The 8,385-nt window shown below is 41.2% G+C and overlaps 1 pseudogene; it reads right to left on the bottom strand.

The window, feature by feature from the left end:
• Positions 1–5,192: 5,192 nt before the first annotated feature.
• On the bottom strand, positions 5,193–7,367 carry LOC133242317 (tigger transposable element-derived protein 1-like; annotated as a pseudogene).
• Between the last annotated feature and the right edge of the window lie 1,018 nt (positions 7,368–8,385).

Here is an 8,385-nt window from a genome sequence, read left to right as displayed (position 1 = left end):
TAGCTCAGTCGTAAAGAATCTGCCTGCAATGCAGGAGATTGCCTGCAGTGCAAGAGGCCCACGTTTGGTCCCTGGATCAGGAAGATCCCTTTAAGAAGGAAATGGCAACCCAGTATTCTTGCCTGGGAAATCCCATGGACAGAGGAGCCTGGCAGGCTACAGTCCGTGGGGTTGCAAGAGTTGGACATGACTTAACGACTGACCACCACCACCAAAGGACAGGACAAAGAGCTATTGTATCTCTTTTGCTTCCCATTTTATATGCCATAGACTTTTTTCTCCTGCCATCAATGGCATCTATCATATAATGTCTTTTGGTCTTTTAACTTTTCTCATCAATGTTATAGACAGTAAACTCAGATCTATACCTCTTGATTATGTGATTTCTCTAGTTCTTCACATGGGTAGATCTTTATCACTCGTCAAGTCTCAGCCTAAATACTACCTGTTTAGTAAGGTGTCCCCAACCATTCTACCTAAGTTGTGCTTTCCCCTCCTACAATGATTATTCACTATCACAGCACTGTCTTTCTTTTCTTTTAATTTAATTTTTATTTTTTAACAGTAAAAACAGTATGTACTGGGGTAGAGCCGATTAACAGTGTTGTGATCGTTTGAGGTGAACAGCGAAGGGACTCAGCCATACATATACATGTACCCAGCACTGTCTTTCTTCTATGCTACTTCACAGTCTTAGGTATGTCAGCTGTTTTGCTCAGCATGTGCCCTCAGCACAGTGCCTGGCCATAGTAGAGAGTCAAGAAATATTTACTGAAGGAATGACTAAAACAAGCAACTACAACTGTCTCTGTTAACAATTTCCATTTGATCAGAATGCCTCTCTGCACCTTCCCTGACACTCTGGGTTCTTTATAACATTTTTTTCCCATTGGGTGAGCGACTGGGTAATTTGTGGAATTCCTAACCTATCAATGAGATGCAATTTGTCTGTACATGCTGCCCCCAGACCCATTTCTATTCAAGTCAAATAACATCATTTATCTCCTTCACTCCAGTAAATATGTGATTCAATATTCCCTAAAGAGAGCATTTGAGGATTTCTAGAAGTTTAGTGGAGGAGACTTAGCCTCTGCCAGGAAGGTAACAGAAGAGTGACAGGTCTCTAGCACAGACATGATACACATTGATTGATCTGATAGATTACATTCCTGTTCAAAAACATCTACTTCTTCCTCCCAAATCCATGGGAGGGGTACACATTTTCACCTGTTGACTTTGAACTCAATCATGCGATTTGCTTTGGTCAGTGGGATGTTAGCAGACATGATGTAAACAGAGACAAGAAATATACATGCGTTTCTTGTGCCTCTGTTATCACGTAAGGAGAGCTGTACCTGCAGTCTGGGTCCCAGAAAAAATAGACATAAGTGGAGTTGAGCTTCTAAGCAGTAAGCTCAGCTGGACCTGCAGCTTGACACAGAGCTGCTCCTTTGAACTCACTCTTGATAAGCCAATCACTGTCAATCTACCAACTCATGAATGAGAAGATATGGGTTCTTTTTTTGGGTACAGTTTTCTAAAAAAAATATTCATTTATTTATTTTTGGCTGTGATGGGTCTTTGTTGCTTTGTGCAGGCTTTCTCTCATTGCGGCCAGTGAGGGCTACTCTTCGTTGTGGTGTGCGGGCTTCTTGTTGCCATGGCTTCACTTCTTGAGGACCAGACTCTAGGGTGTGTGAGCTTCCGTAGTTACAGCTTGAGGACTCAGTAGTTTAGGTGCACAGGCTTAGTTGCTCCAGGGCATGTGGAATCTTCCCGGACAAGAGATCAAACCTGTGTCTCCTGCACTGGCAGGTAGATTTTATCCACTGTGCCCCCAGGTCAGTCTGAAATGGTTGTTCTTCAAAGCCATTGAGTTTAAGGTGCTTTTTGTTTAATTTTTTCTCTCTCTCTCTCTTTTTTTTTTTTTGCTTTTACTAGCAATAGGTGATGCTTGACCTCTGGTCAATCTGTTAATTTTATCAAGACATTTCAGGTTTCTTTAAGGAACTTCACTATGGTCTCTTTAGGATAATGTGTGCTAATGCCTTTCTAGTTTAGGGAAAGATCCATTTTTGAAGGTTGTGGTAAGATACCTGGAAGTTTATCGATTTGGCTACTGCCTGAAATTGAGAGGTGTGATAGAGCTAAATTGATAGGACAAGAAATGAGAAGAAGATTGAATGTGGACTGAGCAATAAAGAAGACTAATTATATTTCTTTAACTGAATTTTTATTAAGATAATCTAAGTCCAAATGCCATAAAAAATAATACAGAGATCTGATTTACTCCTTATGCTGTTTCCCCCTATGATAGATGTGTGTGTATGTGCTCAGTCATGTCGGACTCTTTGCGACCCCATGGACTGTTGCCCCCCAGGCTCCTCTGTCCATGGGATTTCCCAGGCAAGAATACTGGAGTGGGTTGCCATTTCCTCCTGGGGGTATTCCTGACCCAGGGATCGGACCTGTATCTCCTGCATTGGCAGATGGATTCTTTACCACTGGGCCACCAGGGAAGCCCCCTATGATAGATAATATAAAACAATAGTACAGTACCACAGGGTGCTTTCCAGGTGGCTCAGTGGTAAAGAATATGCCTGCAATGCAGGAGATGCAGGTTCAATACCTGGGCCAGGAAGATCCCCTGGCAGAGGAAATGACCCACTCCAATATTCTTGCCTGGGAAATCCCACGGACAGAAGAGCCTGGAGGGCTATAGTCCATGGGGTCACAAAAGAGTCAGACACGATTGAGCCACTAAACAACAACAACAGTACCACAACGAGAAAATTGATATTGGTACAATTCAGCCATCTTATCTGTGTGCATGTGTGTGTTTAATTCTATGCAATTTTATCACGTGTGTAGGCTTGTGTGTAGCTTAGTTGGTAAAGAATCTGCCTACGGTGCAGGAGACCCGGGTTTGATTCCTGGGTGGGAAAGATCGCCTGGAGAAGGAAATGGCAACCCACTCCAGTATTCTTGCCTGGGGAATCCCATGGACAGAGGAGCCTGGTGGGCTATAGTCCATGGGGTCGTAAAGAGTCGGACACAACTTATTGACTAAACCACCACCAGGCTTGTGTGTCTGCCACCATATCAAGAACATTGCCGTCGCTAAAGGATTGTTCATGCTGCCTTTCATAACCACAGCAACTGCTTCCTGTTCACCCTTCCTAACCCGTAGCAACCACTAATATGTTCTCCATTTCTAAAATTTTGTCTTTTCAGAAACATGACGTACCAGGAATTGAGGATTTTGATGAATCATTTGCCCTTTGATGTAAACCTTTGCCTCTTCCTCACCACAAAATCTCCAGTAAAACCTACACCATCCTCTACTACTTGATAGAGGGTTTTTCTTTTGATGTGGTGTAGTTCTGACTCCTCCTTTGGCATTGATGTGGAGAGCATCTGAGGCTCACCAAAGGCCTGGGTTTAACACCTATGTTCGAACTATTAAAATGTTAAAGCACTGGGATAGATCTGAAAGGAAGTGGGACCACTCACAGGGAGAAAGTGGTTCTTCTAAAACATGGTAACAACTTTGTGAGCTCTAGGTGTTCCCAGGCATTCCTTTTAAAATTCACTGCCTACTCTCCCCAACTTGCTTTTTGCCTCTCTTTTACTCCTTTCTCTTTTCTGTCCAGATATGGATTATCATTTGAGAGATACCATGAAGGCTCCTCCTGCTGGTTCCTAAATCTTTTTTTTTAATATAAATTTATTTATTTTAATTGGGGGTTAATTACTTTACAATATTGTATTGGTTTTGCCTGGTCTGTCTTGGTAACTGAAACTCAAATATTAGAGATTCATTCATCTAGATTCGGGTATCATTTGTTTTTAAAAGCAAATGATGGGTATATAGTGCCTACTCAATAAACATTTGCTGAATGGATAAACGCTTTAGTAGGAATTTGCTTATGAGAGAAATGCATTGGAGTGGGCATTTTGATGGGGGGTGGTGCGTGAGTGCCACATTGCTCAGTGGTGTCCGACTCTTTGTGACCTTATAGACTGTAGCCAGCCAGGCTCCTCTGTCCATGGGATTCCCCAGGCAAGAATACTGGAGTGGGTAGCCATTCTCTTCTCCAGGGGATCTTCCCGACCCAGCCATCAAACCCACATTTCTTACTTAAGAAGTGTTGGCAGGTGGGTTCTTTACCACTAGTGCCACCTGGGAAGCCCATTATTTTCTCTTGTCTTATTTATTTTTAAATTACGAACTATTTCAAACAGAGAAAATATAAAGATCAATATACTGAATACCCATGACTCTAACCCAAAGTTAATGAATGCTAATGCCTTGCCTTTTGTAAGAAAAAAATTGTTGGTGGAGAATGGATACATATGTATATGTATGGCTGAAGTCCCTTCACTGTTCATTTGAAACTATCACAGCATTGTTTGCTAATCGGCTATACCCCAAGATAAAATAAATTAAAACGAAAAACAGAGGTGTTCCGGGTGGAGTTGTTGCCCCCCGATTACACTGCTCTCCCTGCTCTCCTTACAGGTCCCCTGCAGACTGTAGTTTGAGTGTATGCTTCCCATGCATGTTAGTATACTGTGTATATTTGTGTTCAAAGATAGGATACAGTATTATTGTTTTTTAAACTTCATATAAATGATTTCCTGTATACATATCATTCTGCAGCTTGCATTTTTCATTTAACATTATGAGTATATTTATCCATGTTAATACATGTGTATCTAGATCATTCATTGTATCTGCTGCCTTGTATTACACAGTATGACTATAACACAGATGATTCATTTCTCTTTTGATGAATACCTAGATTGATTCCTATTACAATGCTGTGCTAAACACCTTGAACAGGTTACTTTTTCAGGTGTGCAAGAGTTCTTCAGAGATAAATGACAAAAGGTGGAACTACTGGGCATTAGGGAATGTGCATATTCAGATGGACTAGATATTGCCAAATTACTCTCGTATGTGATATCCCCAAGTACAGGCAAGCCTTGCAGATAATGCGATTTTGGTTCCAAACTACTGCTACGAAGCAAATATTGCAATAGAGTCACATGAATTTTTCATTTTCCCTGTGCAAATAAAAGTTATTTTTCCACTATACTATAGTCTATTAAGTATGCAGTAGCATTGTTGAAAGAAGTGATGTACAAACCTTAATTTAAAAATACTTTATTGCTAAAAAGTACTAACCATCATCTGAGCCTTCAGTGAGTTATGATCTTGTGGCTGGTGGAAGATCTAGCCTTGATGTTCATGGCTGCTGATTGATCAGGGTAGTACTTGCTGAAGGTTGGGGTGGCTGTGACAATTTCTCAATATAAGACAACAAAGAACTTTGCTGTGCCAGTTGGCTCTTCTTTTCTCAAATTTCTCTGTCACATGCAACACTGTTTGATGGCATTTACCCACAGTAGAATTCATTCAAAATTTGAGTCAATCTTGTCAAACTCTGCCCCTGCTTTGTCAACTGTTTATGTAATATTCTAAAATTTTTGTCATCATTTCAACCATCTTCAAAGTATCTTTACCAGGAATAGTTTCTGTCTCAAAAAACCACTTGCGTTGCTCATCCATAAGAAGCCACTCCTCATCCACTACGGTTTTATCATGAGATTGCAGCAATTCAGTCATATCTTCAAGCTCCACTGCTAATTCTCTTGCTATTTCTATAGCATCTGCAGTTACTTCCTCCACTGCAATCTTTAGCCCCTCAAAGTCATCCATGAGAGTTGGAATCAACTTCTTCTAAACTCCCGTTAATGTTTTATTTTGACCTCCTGCCATGAATCACAATATACTTAGTAGCATTTAGAATGGTGAATCTTTTTCAGAAGGTTTTCAATGTAATTTTCTCATATCCATAGAGGAATCATTCACTATCTATAGCACTATAGCTGTAGGAAATGTATTTCTTAAATAATGACTTGAAAAGGCAATGGAGGATGAGATGGCTGGATGGCATCACTGATGCAATTGACATGAACTTGGGCAAACTCTGGGAGATGGTGAGGGACAGGGAAGCCTGTGGTGCTGCAGTCCATGGGGTCGCAAAGAGTCGGGCATGACTTGACCACTGAACAACGACAATGAACAAGACTTGAAAGTCAAAATTACTCCTTGATCAATGGACTGCAGGATGGACGCTGTGTTAGCAGGATGAAAACAACACTAATCTCATAGTCTATCTCAATCAGAGCTTTTGGGTGACCAGGTGCATTGTCGATGAGCAGTAATATTTTGAAAGGAATTTTTTTCTGAGGAGTAGGCTCAGCTGGTAAAGAATCTGCCTGCAATGCAGGAGACCCTGGTTCCATTCCTGGGTTAGGAAGATCCTCTGGAGAAGGGATAGGCTGCCCACTCCAGTATTTTGGGCTTCCCCCATGGCTCAGCTAGTAAAGAATCTGCCTGCAATGTGGGAGACCTGGGTTCAATCCCTGGGTTGGGAAGATCCCCTGGAGAAGGGAACAGCTACCCACTCCAGTAGTCTGGCCTGGAGAATTCCAGGTATAGTCCATGGGCTTGCAAAGAGTCAGACACCACTGAGCAACGTTCACTTCAAGTTTCAACAGTGGGCTTAAAATATTTGGTAAACCATGTTGTAAACAGATGTGCTGTCATACAGGCTTTATTCTTCCAAACCTACTCTGCACAGACAGAGTAGATTTAGCATAATTCTGAAGGGCCCTAAGATTTTCAAAATGGCCAATGGGCCTTGGCTTCAACTGCATTTGCCCCTAAGAAGAGAGTCAGCCTGTCCTTCAAAGCTTTGAAGCCAGGCATTGACACCTTCTCTCCAGCCATGAAAGTTCTAAATGACATCTTCTTGCAATAGAAGGCTGTTTTGTGTACACTGAAAATCTGTTGTTTAGTGTAGCTACCTTCATAGGTTATCTTAGCACTTTCTGCTTCACCTTGCCCTTTTATGTGATGGAGGTGGCTTCTTTTCTTAAACCTCATAAATCAACCTCTGCTGGCTTCAAACTGTTCTTCTGCAGCTTCCTCGCCCTCTTTCAGCCTTCATGGAACTGAAGAGAGTTAGGACCTTGCTCTGGATTAGGCTTTGGCTTCAAGGAACTTTGTGGCTGGATTAATCTTCTATCCAGATCACTAAAACTTTCTCCACATCGGCTATAAGGCTGTTTCGGTGTCTGATCATTTGTGTGTTCACTGGATTAGCCCTTTTATTTCCCTTCAATAACTTTTCCTTTGCATGCACACCTTAGCTAACTGTTTGGCTCAAGAGGATTAGCTTTTGGACTGTCTCAGCTTTTGACATGCCTCCCTCACTAAGCTTAAGCATTTCTAGCATTTGATTTAAAGAATAAGACATGTGAGTCTTCCTTTCACTTGAATACTTAGAGGCCATTATAGGTTATTGACTGGCTTCAATATTGTTGTGTCTCGGGGAATAGGGAGGCCCAAGGAGATGAGGGAGATGGGGCAGTGGCTGGTTGGTGGAGCAGTCAAAACACACTTAACATTATCGATTACATCTGCCTTTTATATGGATATGGTTCCTGGAGCCCCCAAACAATTACAATAATAATGTGGAATATCACTGATCACAGATCACCGTAACAATATAACAGTGATGCAAAAGTTTGAGATACTGTGAAGAGTGCAAAATGTGACACAGAAACACAAAGTGAGCAAGTGCTATTGGAAAAAATGGTGCCAAAGACTTGCTTGACACAGAGGTAGCCCAAACCTTCAACTTGTAAAAAACGCAGGATCTGTGAAGCATCATAAACTGAAACATAGTAAAAACGAGGTATGTATGTATATGCAGTTCCTTTCCATTTTCTTGACAATGTTTGGTATTGTCAGACTTTGCACTTCTCTGGTAGCACATATGGTACCTCACTGTTTTAATTTGTACTATCTTGATAGCTATTGAGGTTGAACGTATTTTTATATGTGTATTGGGCATTTGAATTCCCTCATCTCTGAAATGTCTGTTCGTCTTCTGCCCATTTTCCTATTGTCTTGTTTGTCTTATAGATTTGCAAAAATTCATTACATATTCTGGATCTCTATCTTATGCCAGTTATATGCTCTGTAAATCCAGTCTGTGGTTTATTTTTTAATGTGTTTATGATGTATTTTTTAAAGATATTTATGTATCTGGCTGTACCAGGTCTTAGTTTTTGCATGCGGGATCTTCAATCTTTGTTGTGGCTTTGTGGGATCTTTAGTTGTGGTATGCATATTCCTGGTTATGGCATGTGGGATCTAGTTCCCTGACCAAGGATCAAACCTGGACCCTCTGCACTGGAAGCACAGGGGCTTAGCCACTGGAAAGCCAGGGAAGTATAGAAGTTTTGCATTTTCATGTAGTGAAAATGCATTATCCATTTTTGTCCCCCATAGCTTGGGTGTTTGTG

The sequence above is a fragment of the Bos javanicus genome, chromosome X (genome assembly GCF_032452875.1).
Source record: "Bos javanicus breed banteng chromosome X, ARS-OSU_banteng_1.0, whole genome shotgun sequence".
In the NCBI taxonomy this organism is placed as follows: domain Eukaryota; kingdom Metazoa; phylum Chordata; class Mammalia; order Artiodactyla; family Bovidae; genus Bos; species Bos javanicus.
This window is presented reverse-complemented; position numbering and strand designations above follow the sequence as displayed.